At 41.6% G+C, this 17,302-nt stretch overlaps 1 protein-coding gene across 1 annotated transcript in view; it reads right to left on the reverse strand.

Annotated features, from left to right (window-relative positions):
- TMEM132B (transmembrane protein 132B) overlaps nucleotides 1–17,302 on the reverse strand; it is a 233,384-nt gene that overhangs the window by 42,914 nt on the left and 173,168 nt on the right. The gene's annotated exons all lie outside the window — the stretch shown is intronic.

A 17,302-nucleotide genomic window follows, 5' to 3' on the forward strand; every position in this document is an offset into this window, starting at 1 on the left:
TGACAATTAGTTTCCTTAAATACTTAGATCCAAGTGTCCAGCACTGTGATAAATGATTTACATGCATTATCTAAGTAATAATGCGTAATTACAATAAACATAGTATAATATGAATTAACATCTAATAACAAAACAGCAGTACAGAGTAGTATCTGGCACATCATAAATATTTGATAAGTATTAATTGCTCTTACTAATCTCATTTAACCCTCAGATATCCCTATTGAAGGATTACTATTTTCATTCTCATTTTACAAACAGGGAAACGAAAGCTTGAAGTTCAGTTCAGTTCAGTCGCTCAGTCATGTCCAACTCTTTGTGACCCCACGGACTGCAGCACACCAGGCTTCCCTGTCCATCACCAACTCCTGGAGTTTACTCAAACTCATGTCCATTGAGTTGGTGATGCCATTCAGCCATCTCATCCTCTGTCATCCCCTTCTCCTCCTGCTCTCAATCTTTCCCAGCATCAGGGTCTTTTCCAATGAGTCAGCTCTTCGCATCAGGTGGCCGAAGTATTGGAGTTTCAGTTTCAGCATCAGTCCGTCTAATGAATACTTAGGACTGATTTCCTTTAGGATAGACTGGTTGGATCTCCTTGCAGTCCAAGGGACTCTCAAGAGTCTTCTCCAGCACCACAGTTCAAAAGCATCAGTTCTTCAGCACTCAGCTATCTTTATAGGCCAACTCTCACATCCATACATGACTATTGGAAAGCGTTCCTCAATTTGGCCAGAATCACTCTTCTGCTGAGCAACCCAGCTGGGGATGTGAACCAAAGCCCGCTGCCCAGGCTACCTTGTCAGCTCTCCTCCCAGCCCCTCACCTGTAGGATAGCGCTAACAATCCATTTTTTGGCCTCACTCAAAAGCTTTAAGGATATAAGATGGATTTGTAAAGGCTTTGATTTTAAAACTTATCAAAAGATGTTATACAAATGTGAAGATTACATTTTAGTAGAAGCAGCCAAGTAGCCCCAAAGCCCCAAGCAATGACCATGTGTGGCTTCAGGTATGTTCCATTCCAGCCTCTCCCCCAGCTTGTAAGGTTCTGAGTCACACTCTTGCATCCTCTGATCCCTGGCACAGGGATACCAGTCTCTAAACAGGTGTCTGACCCTATTCTGTGTTCAGACTCCTCAACTACTGACACCTAAAACGGCAAGACAGGTGTAAACTTCGCTCGGAGACAAGCAAGATGTTGGCTCCAACTGAAAGGATGGTTTTCAGTCCCACTGTTGTGTCATAAAACTCTGAAATCAGCCCTGTTCTTCCCCTCTTGATGGCTATTTTTGGATTCTGACTATTTATTATCCACAAAGCAGTAAGCTATTTCAAAACCCAGCTCTTCGTGAATCCCTGAATAACACGAGGATAGTTATCTCAAACAGGATAGCACTCAGAGAGGGTCAATAAAATGTGTATCTGTGAAAACACTCTCCAGGCATCTCCTGGGTGGGAGCTTTGAGCGAAGAGGCCAAAACTATTCGGAAGGAGCTTCTATCAGGCATCACCCAATGGCCAGGGCAACCGCATCACACCAGGCAGCCAAGAGCATGATGTGGAAAATGCTACTTAATGTACATGATCAGGGGTCACATACAGGGAAGATGGTTCGTGCAGTGGGTCTCATAGTCATGTTCATCTCCAGGTCTGACACAACAGGATATCAGTGGGGGAATCCCTACATCTTCGTGTAAGGAGGGAGGTTCTACAAGGAATGGGGACTGAGAAAGCCAGGAAGAGACTAAACTCCATGGGATGGGGAGCAGGTTTCTTTTCTTCCTGTGACCCCCTGCACTGCCTGCGGTGCTGTAAGATCGCAAATGTAGCTGAAACCTTCCAAAGATGTGAGAGTCAAAGAGAGAATACACAGCTTTGGAGCAGAGCAAAACAGAGAGTAAGAGAGAGAGAGAGAGAAGACAAAGAAAACACCGAAGTCTGAAAAAAGCCAGCCAGATGGGTGCGGCAGCACACACGCAGCTTGGGGACACAGAGACCGCCCTACAGATAATGCGAGAGGCAGGCAGGGGGACAGGCAAGAGGCTCAGTCCCACCCTCGGGCTTTCCTGCTTCTTCTGTTTCCCCCAATTCAGGTGGGTCCTGTCTATTCACATCTCTCGGCTCCAACACTGAATAGTAATTATATGTGTTTTCTCCAATTCATTCCTCTACTTCACTATTAGCACTTCCTTAATTATAACTGTAACGTGTAAATAGTGTTTCTTTGTTGTCTGGGGCATTGGGCGGGGGAGACCTTCTCATCTAACTCGAGCTACGTTAAAATTTAACACAACTTCCACTTGCCAGAGACTCAGCAAGTAAATGACATCTATTCACTTAAAATTGAAACCAGATCTGATGGCACCAGTGAGAAAAACTGTTCCCGAAGTAAAGCTTAGTGCTGGGGCTTTCCTGGTAGTCTAGTGGTTACGATTCCATACTCCCAATGCAGGGGGCATGGGTTCAATCCCTAATCAGGGAACTAAGATGCCACATACTTCATGGTATGGCCCAAAACAAACACTCCAAAAGGTTCTGACACCAAGAAATCTGCGAAGACCAACCACACCTCCTCCCTTTTTAGTATAATAGAAGTCTGAATTTTAACTCCGGGAATTTGGTTCTTTGGGACTCTCATTCACATCTTCTGCGGGACTTTGTGAATAAAGTCTCTATGCTTTGTCCCAACAACTCATCTCTCCACTTATTGACCTGTCATATGGTGAGCAGTATGAGCTTGGACTTGGTAACATGTGTACCTTACATATTTCTGCTTGTTTAATTCACAGAGCAAATCTGTGAGACGAACTCTCATCTCCATTTTACAGATCAAAATGCAAGGCACAAAAAAAGACACTCGAATTTCTATTACTACAGTTTTGACTAATAGATTAAGCATCTCATTAGACTATAGAGATTATACTACTAAACCCCAGAAAGCCTCACTCTCGAGTCTGCACCCTTATCTACTGTGTTATTTGCTTAGTAAGAATAATATCAACAACAAAGATCCAATATATAGAACAGGGAGAGACCTATAAGGCAAAAAAATCTGTTTACATATATGTAAACTGAATCACTGTGTTGTACATCTGAACTAACAAAATATATATACATAAATTAAAAATAAAAATAAGTAAACACATAAATAAATTTTAAGATGAACCACAAAAATAGAATCACAGCAATATGAAAATCATAAAACACCCCATGTCAGTAGAATGCTGAGTGCTTCACATGTCCTGTCTCACTAACACTCAGAGGGAGGGTCTTTTTTGACTCTTCTCTCCCCCACGCTATTTCCACATATTATTTTATTTTATAGAAAGTACCACAAACTGGAAATTTTTAAACTCTTTTACTTGCTTATGACCAAGCTCATTCATTAAAGCTTAATTCCTGGGCTTCTGTTTCCACTTATGACTCAGAATTGCTCCATCTGCTGAAACTAGAAAATCAGATAAAACACATAAAACAACTGTCAATTAGAAAGTGGGCAGAAATTTTCTTTAAAAATATAAGGTGAGTCTCTTGATTATCACAGGGAGATAAATTCAAATAAAACTCTACAGTTTCATTGAGCTGAGAAAACAGAAATTAGAGTTCAGAGAGGTTGAAGCCACTAGAATTTGTGAGGCAGGTTATCAGAGAGAAGGGGCTGCTGTACAGAGAAAGAATCCTTGAGATCTGCAGGGGGGCCCCTAAGGGGGTCTCTGACTCACTACATCATTCTTAGGATCCACAGGGGATTGGTTCCAGCATCTTCCCTCCCCAGGGTACCAAAATTTGTGTTTGCTCAAGTCTCATATAAAATAGCAGAGTCTTTGCCTATCAACATCTTCTCATGGACATTAAATCATCTCCAGATTGCTTATAATACTCAATACAATGTAAGTGCTATGTAAACAGTTGCTGATGTGCAGCAAATTCAAGTTTGCTTTCTGAAAATTTCTGGAATTTTTTTTCAAATATTTTCCATTCAAGGTTGGTTGAATCCAGGGAAATGGAACTGGCAAATATAGAAGGCTGATTGTACTCGTCTGTGCATGCAAGGCCAAGGAGAAAATTTCAGAAAGCAGTAAACTGAACAATTTTAGAACTCACATGGAGCTGAAAAGGGTCCACGTCCCCACCAGCCAGACTGGAGAGCTTGCAGTATGAGGCACTGGACAGAATGCTCAGAAGGGTCAAGCAAGATAGCAGGGCTAAAGCACCCAAGTAAAGGCTGCACTTGACCTTCCCTAACAAAGCTTAAAGGCAGCCTCAAATGAATCAAATGTATCTGCAAGAAACTTAACTGGGTTTCCCTGGTGGCTCAGTGGTAAAGAACCCACCTGTCAATGCAGAAGACATGGGTTCAATCCCTAATCCAAGAAGATCCCACACACCTTAGAGCACTAGGCCTGTGCGCCACAACTATTGAGCCTGTGCTCTAGAGCCCAGAAGCCACAACTACTGAGCCCACGTGCTCTAGAGACCATGCTCCAAAACAAGAGAGGCTGTTGCAATGAAAAACCAGTGCACCACAACTAGAGAAACGCTCGCACAGCAACGAAGAGCCAGCACAGTCAAGAATAAGTAAATAAATAGTATTTTTAAAAAATAGAGCCATGTTTCCCAAGTTATTTATTTTTCTAAAAGAAAGAAACTTAACCATATGCCAGAACAAAGTCAGCACCATTTAAAGGAATGTAGCAAGACCCGGCACTCAACAAGGTAAAAGTCACCATGGATGAAAGGAAATCAAAAGGTATCAAGTAGGACTTCCCTGGTGGGGTAGTGGATAAGATTCCATCCACCAGTGCAGGAGACACAGCTTTGATCCCTGGCTCAGGAAGACTGCACGTGCGCATGTACCACAACTACTGAGCCTGCGCTCTATAGCCCACAAGCTGCAGCTGCTGAAGCCCTTGCACCTGAGTCTGTGCTCCACAAGGGAAGCCACCACAATGAGAAGCCTGCACACAGCAACCAAGAGGAGCACCCGCTCACTGCAACCAGAGAAAGCCCATGTGCAGCAATGAAGACCCAGTGCAGCCAAAACTCAAACAAAAGAATATTTTTAAAGATGTATCAGGTAACCCGGAGGAAAATCTATCAAAACAAAAGACTCAGAAATTGTGAAAATGATGGAGTTATGAATATGGGGTGGGAGGATTATACACAGAAAATATGAAAGTTAAAAGACAATGGAATGACTATTGAGTGCTTACCCAAGGTAAATGAAAACTTATACCCTGCAGCAACATAGATTTATTCATAAGAGCCAGAAACAAGTCACATATCCATTAAGTGGGGAATGGATAAACAGATTGTGGCATAGCCATATGATGGAATAATATTTGGCAACAAACCACTGATACACATGAAAACGTGGATGAACTGCAAAACAATAAAAGAAGTCATGTATACTGTAAACTCTAGTAACTTAAAACTCTGGGGGAAAACAAAAGGCAAAATTATAGTGATAGAAGGTAGACCAGCAGTCACCAAAGATGTGGTAGGGAGAAAACTGGTTACAGAGAGACAAGAAGGAACGTTGGGGGCTGATGGAAATGTCCCATGTCTTCATTGTGATGGTGGTGACCTAGTCACTCCTAAAACCTATCAAATTATGAAATGAGTTTTACTGAACATGCACTTTATCCCTCAGAAAGCATAGCAAAAAAACTAGATTTCATTTTCTGATTGCTCATTGCTGCATCCCTGGTATTTATTTTTATGCAATAAACAGTTGTTAGAAGAAAAGGGAAGGAATGAGAAAGGATTCATCTGGGTCCATTTTCCAATGGCCAGTCCACTGCTGATCCTATTGTATGAAAGAACCAAAGTCCAAGGTCCAGGTTCCCACACTGCAGCAGCTGGTCACGTGTCACATACTGTTCTTGGGTGGATAAAACTCATACACTCTCTTAACAACTCACACACGTGTTACCAACTTCCCCTTTTCCCACATTTCCCCCTTCTACCCAGTGTGGCATAATGGTTCCAAGCTAGGCTGGGGAGCCAGACCCCCTGCTCCCCATCTGACCTATGTCCCTTGGGAAAATCACTGAAACTCACTCAGACTCAGTTTCCTTATCTGTAAAAGGTGGTCAATAACTACCTATGCCTCAGGAAGAAGCCATGAGGCTTAATTAATGTAACACATTTAAAACTCTTGGAACACTGCCTGGCCCTTGGTAGCTGCTCAGTGAAGCCTAGTCATTGGTTTTATTACTTCCATCTCATTTTTTTTTTTTTTCATGGAGAAATTTCATTCTTCCTTCAATACCCTACTAAAGAGTTGTCTCCTATGCAAAGCCTCCCCAGGCAACAGTCCCCTGTAAAAAAAAAAAAAGCTGATTCCTCAAACTAGTCCCAATAGTGCCTTATAAATGCATTCCCTTGATGCTGGAGAAGACTCTCCAGAAAAATCCTGAACATTCACTGGAATGACTGATGCTGAAGCTGAAGCTCCAATAATTTGTCCACCTAATATGAAGAGCCAACTCATTGGAAAAGACCCTGATGCTGGGAAAGATTGAAGGCAGGAGGAGAAGAGGTTGAAAGAGGATGAGATGCTTGGATGGCATCACTGACTCAATGGACATGAGTTTGAGCAAACTCCAGGAGATAGTGAAGGACAGGGACACCTGATGTGCTACATACAGTCCATGGGGCTGCAAAGAGTCAGACTGACTTAGTGACTGAATAACAACAAGGAGTTTTCTTCTATGCAAAGCCCCCCAGATGACAGTTTCCTGTAAAAATTAACTGTTTCCTCAAATATGTCCCAATAGTGCCTTATAAATGCCTCCTCATGCACAGTTTCCTAGTTCACATGGCTGTCTCTTGGATGTGCTTGTGTGTGTGTTTTGAATGTGCAGAGTCTGGCATCAGCCCGAAGTCATTTATAGATGTTTGAACAAACTTAATAAATACCGATTTATTTAGTATTTACCGGAACTCTAGTCTACACAGGATGACTTGGAGGAAGTGTAAAGCAGAAAGTCACCTCCTTGGAAAGACAAAATCTGAATAGTTGTATAGGCACTTTAACCCTGAGTCCTCCTATCAAGAATGAAAACTCACTTTGGAAGAACTCATCTAAGAAATTTTCATGAACTCTGTCTGTAAAGAAGAGAAGCCCCATGTCATCATAGGCAAACATGACCCCAAAACCTACATTTTTTTCCTCAAAGCATTTTAGAATTTCTAAAGGCTGAAAGAACTCAATGAAAATTACACCCTATTCTCTGTATTTTCCACACTGAACCTGACAAAAGGAAATGTGTGATGTCAGGATAGAAGCCATTCTTTCAATCTATTTGATAAATTATTCACCATCTTTCCCTATGTAAATGTATTAAGATTAACATGGAAAACAAGCAGCCTCCTATATTAAAATTCAAAGTCACTCTGAAGTGTTGCCCCAGCATTTACGAATTAGTGCCCCAGGACTCAAATCAATGGGACTGCTGACTGCAAGCCTATTTTTGCTTTCCTGGTTGCGTTACATCAAATCCAGCTGCCTTGTCTCTTTGCCTGAATCTTTAAGACCATATACTGGGCTTGTATCTGCTTTCTAGTGCTGCCATAACAGACCACCACAAACCTGATAACTTAAAATAGCAGAAATTAATTCTCTCACAGACCTGTCAATCAGAAGTCTGAACTCAACATTTTGGCAGGGCTACACTCCCTCCAAGGCCCTAGGGCCGGACTCTTCCTTACCTCTTCCAGCTCTGGGCAGCTCTAGGCACCCCTTGGCTTGTGGTAGCATCACTCCAATCTCTGCCGCCATCTTCACAGGCCATCCATTCTGTGTTTCTTCTCTGAATCTGTGTGCCTTAAATCTTGCTCTTTTTCCCCCATAAGGACATTTCTTTCTGAATTTACTGGCCAAGATCATCTCTTCTTGAGATGCTTGGCTTAATTACATACGCAAAAACCCTATTTCCAAATAAGGTCACAATAACAGGTATGGGGAGGGGGTCAGAACCTAGACATATCTTTTTGGGAGATACTGTTCAATCCACTACCTGGCTTGTCTCTGGTTGCACTGTTGAGTGTAGAAAATAAGGTGACCGGCCCCAACTTTTATGTTACAAGGCAAACAGTGACAAAACTCTGGCCCTCACCTGTATTGAGAAAAGCTCAAACTTTCTCATTCTTTAACAAACACATCCCTTACTACTTTGGGAAAACCAGTAGGGTGGGTTTTTTCCCCACTTTCATAATAAATTCAAATTGCAAAACAAGCAATTGTCTATTACCTACACCCCCTTAACTTTAAGCAGGAATCATCATATTCAGTATACACACCCTAGAAAATCAAAAAGTTTCATGTTTGCTTTCAAAGAATCAGAAAACAATGCTGGGATATTTCTAAGACAGAGAAGCAGTATTAACTCAGCTGTCCCCAGAAAACTACTTTCCACTGTGTGGTGCAGGGGACTCAGGTTCAATCCCTGATCAGGGAACTAAGATATCATATGCTGCAGGGCAACTAGGCCCACGTGTCACAACCACTGAGGCCAAGCACCACAACTAGAGAAACTGGTATGCAGCAATTAAAGATCCCGCATGAGGCAACGAAGATCTCATGTGCCACAACTAAGATCCGATAACACCTACTAGATAGATAAATATAAAAAGAAAGAAAGCTGCTTTCCACACCAATGATGTCAATGCACACACTTCACCGGCTGGGACACAAGGTCTAAGCGGATGGAAGTTCTGAGATGCTGTTGTATGACACTGTGCTAAGGTTATGCATGAGCAGAAAGTGATCAAACAATGTGAATGATGAAGTGGCTGGTGGCTCTGCCTGTCTCCTCCAGAAAAGAAAAATAAGCATAGTTATGAATTTTTGTTTGTTTTGTTGTTTAGTTGTTCAAAAGGGAGCAATTTCCTTCAGACTTGCTTGCACATATAAATTCTTCTCAATTCCTTTCTAAAGGGGTTCCCTAGACAAGCAGTTTTCAGTATTAGACTTGAGCTTATCCTATTACTAGACAAAGGAAAAAAGTCTATGCCTTTACTTGACACTTCAATTAAGGAGCTGTTTTTGATATTGGGAAGGTGGGTGAAGCATGACTTAAGCAAAGAGACAGTTACTGAACCCAGTAATTTAGAACATGCAATGTTCACTGAAGCCCAGAGGTAATCTAATTCCTACATTGATATGTCATAATGGATTTTGGAAATTATTTTTGAAGTGCCGTTGAAACCCCAAAGAGAGACAGAACAGAGTGACTTATTCCAAGAAGAGGGACACTGGCCATGCAATAGCACTGGTCCCCAAGTGAGCTCTGATTCTCTTCCATCCTAGGAACTTGACCATTGACTCCTCTCAGCTTCTGTTCTTCCCACAGGGCTGGTGGACCTCTCCTTCCAGAAATGCATCCTGGGACCCAGGTCTACAGCCAATCAGCAGCTGGCATTTCTCCTGCCCCAACCATTGGTTCAAGGACTGGCACATGATCCCTGCCTGGTCCAATCATATCAGGCTTCTATAACTAGTAAACAGTAGTCTCCTGGCTGATCCAAAGCCTTTACAGACTGTGTTGTAAACTTCGTTTCATGCCTCTGAACTGAGACTGACTTCCTTGTGTTGTGTGTAAGAAGGTGGCAGGAAATGAAGTCCTTTTCAGTGGCTTCTCACAAATGGAGCCAACCACATGCTCTCTCTTATCATTTGCAGGTAGACTCTGAAACAATGTAGTCAGTACTGGTCTAAATACAGTTACTGCCTAATTAAGAGAGGGATCCTCACTTAGGACATCAGTCTCAATTAGAGACCAAACCAACACTTTCATGCATAACACAGCCCTGGGGTTACTGCACAGTGGGCTCTAATCAATTTTTTCTCCTAGTTACACTTGACATTTCCCTCCCCTGAAAGTAATTGTGACTTCACTTCCATAGCACCCATGCCATTCACACCACCTTTACGTCAAGAGATTCACAGCTTCCCTGGGAGGTAAGCAGGGAAGTTAGGACCATTTCCATCATACAGAGGAGGAAACTGAGTCTCCAAGAGGGCACCTGGCCTACCGTAGGTCTCAGAACTGGTTATGAAATCTTCAAAGAACAGAAACCTATGCCTTCTCTTCTGGGGTGATATTTCTACTGGGGCACTTTTGTAATTACTTATTTCAGTAAGGGAATGGGTATATTTGCAGTGTAGCACTGTAGTTAAGAGAATACTGTGGTAGAATACTATCCCTCTTTCTTGATCTAGAATCCTGGACCTTTCACTTCCTGAATGGACTTGGATAAATGATTTATTTTCTCAAGATCCCATTTACTGAATGTCTGCCTACTGGTTCTAGCAATTACTGAGGGAGAAGGGTTAAAACCTCCAACTATAATTGTAGATTTATTTATTTATCCTCTCAGTTATAAAAGTTTTTGCTTTATGTATTTTGAAGCTTTGTTACTGAGTGCCTACAGGCTTTAAAATAAAGAGGATTCCAAATATGAAGAGTGGACTCCATAACCTCAGCAGGATGATATAGATAAAGGTTGCAGATAGGGATCTCAAATGCTTATTTTCCTCAACTGCCACATGCATCTTTCTGTCATAGTGAAATTGACTATCACGCCTCCTTCCCCTGAGACTTTGTCCATGGAATTGCTCAAAGGGGAAATTCCGAATTGTAACAGGAATGATTCCGCTCATCCAAAAAGACTGAGATGGATAACAATTCAACTCAGTGTCTTATATCTTCACAATTATCTTCTCAAGCACGCCTTTTTTCTTCACAGACATTTAAGTTAAATGCTTCAAAGCATATGTTGACAAACATTTGACAACATCAAAACAATGGCTTTTTAAGGAACAAAGCCCAAATCCTTTTTCAAAGGAAAGAAACTTTCTGTAATGGTAAACAATCAACCCCATTTTGACATGTAGACATCTGAATTTTCCAGTGAGGAAACCACGGAATACTGAACTTGCTAGATACCTAAGAAATTAACTCTTCCACTCCCCAGTCATGTTGCCAACATTGTCAAGAATGAAAATATATGGTGTTGGCAAAGAAGAGACACAACAGACCCTTTCATACGCTGCTGATGGGGATATGAGCCTGGAAATATCATTTATAATCAACAATCCATGGTTTTTTGATTCAGCAATCCCAGGATTAAGGATCTGTAAAAAGTTATTTGTTGCACTACTGCTTGTAGTGCAAAAATGTAAGGCAAGAAAGAACAGAAGGAAGGAAGAAGGAAAGAGAAGGAGAGAGAGAAAAGGAGGGGGGAGTGGAAGGAAAGGAAAACAACCTAAATGTCTAACAAAAGAAGATTGATTAAATAAATGATGCCCATCCTATGAAATATTATGCAGGAAAAATTATTATTAAGAAGGAAAAATGTTTGGGGTCTCTATAAATTGGCCTAAGGATAAATCATGATGTTATAAAGAAATATGCATAGAATAATTCCATGTTTCTTTGTAGCTTTATTCTTATATCTTGTCATTTGTAGGAAGGGAGACTAGGAACCAGTATCTAGATTCACCCAGGACAGCCCCGTAGGCGGTATTTGGGGAAGAGAGTAGAGAAAGTCATCTGTATTCCTTGAGACATTGCCTTAGGGACCACAACCACTCCTGTGTTCAGCCACTGGTATCCAGGCAGCATCCCCCAAACTATGGTCCTTCATGCATAGCCCTTAAATGTTTGCTATCGGCATATGCTATAGTCAATATTTCTTTGACTCAATTCACATTTTACAGGATTTTTACTTAATCATATTTTTAAAGGTGTTTTCTTTTTTTATACTTATTTTATTGAAGTATAGCTGATTTACAACCAATGTTGTGTTAGTTTCTGGTGTACAGCAAAGCAATTCAGATATATACATATATTCTTTTTCATATTTTTCCATTGTGGTTAATCACAGGCTACTGAATACAGTTCCTTGTGCTATACAGTAGGACCTTGTGTTTTATCCATCCTACATGTAACAGTTTGCATCTGCTAATCCCAAACTCTGTGTCCATCCCACCCTCACCTCCCTTCCCCACATCTGTTTTCTATGCCTATGAATTCGTTTCTGTTTTGTAGATTAGTTCATTTGTGTCATACTTTACATTCCAAATATAAGTGATATCATGGAATTTTTTAAAAAGACGTTTTTGTAACATAAATGGAAAGGGTCAGCATTACATGCCACAGGTAAAAAGAAACAAAAATAAATACTCAGAGCTGGAGTATAACCTTTAAAATTGTGAACTGCTATGTTGTACACCTGAAACTTACATAATGTTGTATACCCGCTGTACCGCAAACCTAAAAAACAGCTAGTCCTCACTTTGCAAAGTTCCATTATACACAGATGGCAGTTTCCACAGTTTAGTCAAATAACCTGAATCTCCCCTAAAACACGGTTCATTTTTCAGTTACCAAGATCTCCTCTATTCACCCGAGTAAATGTACCAACTACAAACTTCTAACCAGCTCTTTAAATTTGCCGGCTCTTCAGCTCACAAATCACTACATAAACAAACAGATGGATACCATGATGAGTGACCAATTACATCAATTACTTCACAGTCTGTTGGTGACTGATAACTGTGCATCTGTGATTCAGTTCATACCCAGACAGTGTGAAAGTGTGCTGTTTCCTCGTCTCTCAGGGATAAGACCCCCTGCCAAAATGGATCATCCAAAGGTGGGATGGGTCAACAGAGATCAAAGTGCAACATAGAAATGAAAAGCACTGATGCTCAAAGTAAAATGAAAATAAAATGCGGATGGAATCATAGAATACCTGGGTGATGCGGGCAATGTTGACACTATCAGAGTCAAGAAACTAGAGCTATGCAGTTAGAGGAGCTTAATAAAGGTGAATATCAACATAAATGAGAAAAGTAGTTGTAACACAGAGATCAAAGATGCCACAGAGGAAATGACACCAGCCAACCAACACCACGTTAAAGAAATCTCAGAGATCTTTCACAACATTGAACGTGCGAAGGATAAAATGTGAGAAGCTGATTCAAGGCCTAATGAGTGTGACAATCTGTCAAAGCATGGAAAAGATGCTCTCTTCAAATCCTAAGTCAAACAATGAGAAGATAAACGCTGCTCAAACTGTTCTTGAAAAGTTTTATACAAAGAAATAAAACACTTTCTCAATGTTGCTACTGTTTTAAATTACCAATGTACCAAACCAATATTACTTTTACTGTCTTTTTTCATTTCCTTATATACTTTCTAATCAACAATGAGAGTGTTTTTAATGTTCTGACAAAACTTTTTAAAGGTCACAAAACAAACACAATTTCTGCCATTGATTAGTAAGATCGCTTTGCACGCTTTCAGTCTGCTGGGTCACTGACGTGGTCTGGCACCACCATGAAAACAGGGCTACCTGTAATTAAAACAGAGCACTATTATTAAACGACATTTGGATACTGTTGCCTGTCCAGGGCTTTGGCAACAGACTCACTGTTTTCCTAGTAAAGCTGGGCAAGTTCCTAAAGAATTGTTAAAAAATAGTAGAATCCAAGTGAGACTCAGTTCTTGACCTAATCAAAGGTTGAAAGAGAATTGAAAGGAAATCATTTTCTCCTTATGTTATTCGGTTTTATTTAACATGCTGCTCATGCCCTATGTACACTCACCTTACTTGTTGGGATGTGTCTCTAGGAAGCCTTCAGGCCTCACCTTTCCTTCTACAGACCCTCCCCTTCCCCACACTGTCCAACTTCACCTGCCACCATGGTCCTCATCAACCTTCAGAGCCTCTCCCGGGCCCTCAGCAGATCTGCTCACCCCCATCCATTATATGCTCTTATAACAACACCCTAGACTTGCCCGTTACAGCACCTGCCGCAACTGTGATCACATAACCAAGTATGTCCTTGGTTGTTTCACAAGTGACATCCTGGTTAGGATGGAAGGACGACGCTTTTTGCTCCTTTCACTCTTCATTGCATCCCACAGGCCTTACCCTGGGGCTGATATATAATAGATGTTCATTTAATATTTGGTAAGTGTTGACAGGCTTCCCTGGTAGCTCAGCTGGTAAAGAATCCACCTGCAATTCAGGAGACTCTGGTTCGATTCCTGGGTTGGGAAGATCCCGTGGAGAAGGGAGAGGCTACCCACTCCAGTATTCATGGGCTTCCCTGGTGGCTCAGATGGTAAAGAATCTGCCTCAATGCAGGAGACCTGGGTTCAATCCCTGGGTTGGGAAGATCCCCTGGAGAAGGGCATGGCAATCCACTCCAGTATTCTTGCCTGGAGAATCCCCATGGACAGAGGAGACTGGTAGGCTACAGTCCATTCAGTCACAAAGAATCGGACACAACTGAGAAACAAGTGTTGAATGAATGATGAGTCTGGACAATTGCAGGAAATAATAAGTTCCCTAAAAAACATTCACTGCAAAAAAGCTATTGTTAATCCACAGAGAGCTTGATGCAAATTAAAAGATGGTACCTCATCCATCCGTCAGAAAATTATGATAATGTACCGATTTTGTTAGAGCGAGGCACTTTACTGCCACCTGCTATACAACTGCCCTACTTAAGTCCCAACTCTGCAATGTCTGGGGTGTGGATGACATGGGTGTGGCCATGCCCTTGAGCAGTATGCAACCTGGACAACCTTACTTGCAGTCCTGAGCGTGCTCAGGCTGGGAAGCCATTTTGCAGGAGTGGAGCCTGAATCCTCTCTGCAGCTTGGATCACCACATGCCCCTCTCCCAACCTCTCACAGAAGAGTGTGCCCATCACACCCCAGGAAATTCAGTTATTTCCATCGACTGATACATTTCAGACTCTAAAACCACAGAAAAGGATTTCAAATAGCATGAAATGAAATGAAGCAACAAAGCCACTGATCCAGAAGCTTATCTACAATCTGAGGTTAAACCATTGTCCAAGAAACAGATACAGAGACCCTTATAGAGAAATAAAGTAGTGCCATTTCAAGAAAAGGAAGCTGAGAAAAAGGAAGGAGGCCCATCTGGTGGGGTCTCTACAAGCACAAGAAAGGGTCTGGGAGCGTGATGAGGTGGGTTTTGGACATGTTACTTTTCGTTTTCTTACAATGAGATTCCATCACAGCAGGAGTCTCAGGGGCCCTGCTCTCTTGGGACTAGAGCTCAGAAATACACTGACAACATGAAGTATTTTTTTAAAAAGGACCCAAGGACTTTCCTGGTGGTCCAGTGGCTAAGACTCTGAGCTCCCAATGCAAGAGGCCCGGGTTTGATCCCTGGTCAGGGAACTAGATCCCATATGCTGCAACTAAGAGTTTACATGCTGCAACTAAAACTCTTGGATGCCACAGTGAAGATCAAAGATCCCACATGTAACTACTAAGGTCTAGCACAGCCGAACAAAATAAGTAATTTTTTTTAAAAGGAGCCAGACAAAAGGTGGGGCCACATTTCCCCTCATCAAATCTGTCTAAATGATCCCTCTCTCCATCTCTGCTGAGAAAAAAAATCCAGTCCTCCCAGGAGACCACTGAACCTCCAGAGTTCCAGTCACTGGCTTTAACCCAGACTGGATTCTTCTCTTCATTTCCATTTCTGTGGGAAGTTGAAGCTATTCAACATTTTCATCGGGAGCTTAGAGCCCGCATCAAATAGAGTACCATGATCTAATAAAGGAATCATTATTTTTTTGCTCATAGTCATCTGTGAAGAAAATTATACAGGTTATTTTATCAGATGGTGTTTTAAATGAGCTTGAGTATACATAGATAATGCAAAGTGACAGGAGCTATTACTGAGAGGAATTCATGAGAAATTGAGAGGTTATTTCTCCTTCGCATGTAGGAGACTGGAGCGAGAGGCAGAAAAGAAAATCATTTGTCCTTTTGTGGCAAGGAGGCAGAAGAAACAGTGTTCCAGTTCTCAGCCCAGGCTGCAAGGCACTGCATTTATTTCTGCTTGTCCTCTATTTTATTATTGATTTTATTGAAATATAGTTGATTTACAACATAGTGTTAATTTCTGCTGTACAGCAAAGTGGTTCAGTCTTACATATATACATTTTTTTCATATTCTTCTCCACTATTCTTTATCACAGGATATTGAATATAGCTCCCTGTGCTACACAGTAGGACCTAGTTTTTTATCCATCCTCTATATACCAATTTGCACCTGCTAATCCCAAACTCCCATCTATCCCTCCCCATCACTCCTCCCCCTTTCCAACCACAACGGTGTTTTTGAAGACTGTGAGTCCTTTTCTGTTCTGTAAGCTCATTTGCGTCATAAGCTCATTAAGCTCATTAAGCTCATTTGCGTCATATTTTAGGCTGCACATAGAAGCGATATCTTATGGTGTTTGTCTTTTGTCTGGTTTGCTTCATTTAGTATGATTATCTCTAAGCCCATGCATGTTGTGGCAAACGGCACTATTTCTTTACGGCTCTGCTTGCCTTCCTGTGTGTCCACTGTGGCCATGAACAGAGCAGAGCTAGGCTGGTCCCAGGAGAAGGATGGGACACGTGGCCCAGAGGTACCCCCTGAAACCACCCCAGCTGAACTGTCCCCCCGCAGCCCAATCACCACAGCTGCCCAGCCACTAAAGGAGTGACCCTAAATGACTGTGGTGTTAAGCCACTAAGTTCTAGGGAACTTTATTACACAACAGCAGCAAACCGGTCCAACTATAAAATTTAAAAAATAACGGAAAGGGTAAAAAGTGAAATACGATCACCTCTTGTTAAAGGCTACACAGATGCACAGAAATAAACTAGAATTAGATGCGTCACAACACGCCTCTAGGCAATGGGGAAAAAAAGATGATTTTATTTTCTTCTTTGTAAGTGTCTCTGTTTCATGAATTCTCTTCGATGAGAAAAAATATTGTGAAAAGTGAAATTATTTGCCTGACTCAATTCCTTCATCACTTATACGAAAGACACAGAAAAGAGGTTTCATTCTGCGCTAGAAAAGCAGTTTAATGGAAAGGAAATGCGCTCTTGGATTAAAAAAACCTGGGGCTTGGTTTCTGACCCCAACCCAACCCTTCATCTGCTTACAAGATACATCTCAGAGCCACAAAGCAGTAAAATGAGTTCAAGGCATTTAACAGGATGGTTTTAAGGATTAAGGGTGGAAAATGTACACAGAAAGGCCATATAATGACAAATCAGAGTAACTCAGCCTCTAGGTGTGAGGCCTAAGAATCCACATTTTAAAGCCCTGGGCTTCCCTGGGCTTCCCTGGTGGTCCAGTGGTTAATCCACGTGCTAATGCAGGGGCACAGGTTCGATCGCTGGTCCAGAAAGATTTCACGTACCACACGGCAACTAAGCTGGTGCGTTACAACTAGTGAG

Source organism: Budorcas taxicolor, chromosome 17 (genome assembly GCF_023091745.1).
Source record: "Budorcas taxicolor isolate Tak-1 chromosome 17, Takin1.1, whole genome shotgun sequence".
Taxonomy (NCBI): Eukaryota; Metazoa; Chordata; class Mammalia; order Artiodactyla; family Bovidae; genus Budorcas; species Budorcas taxicolor.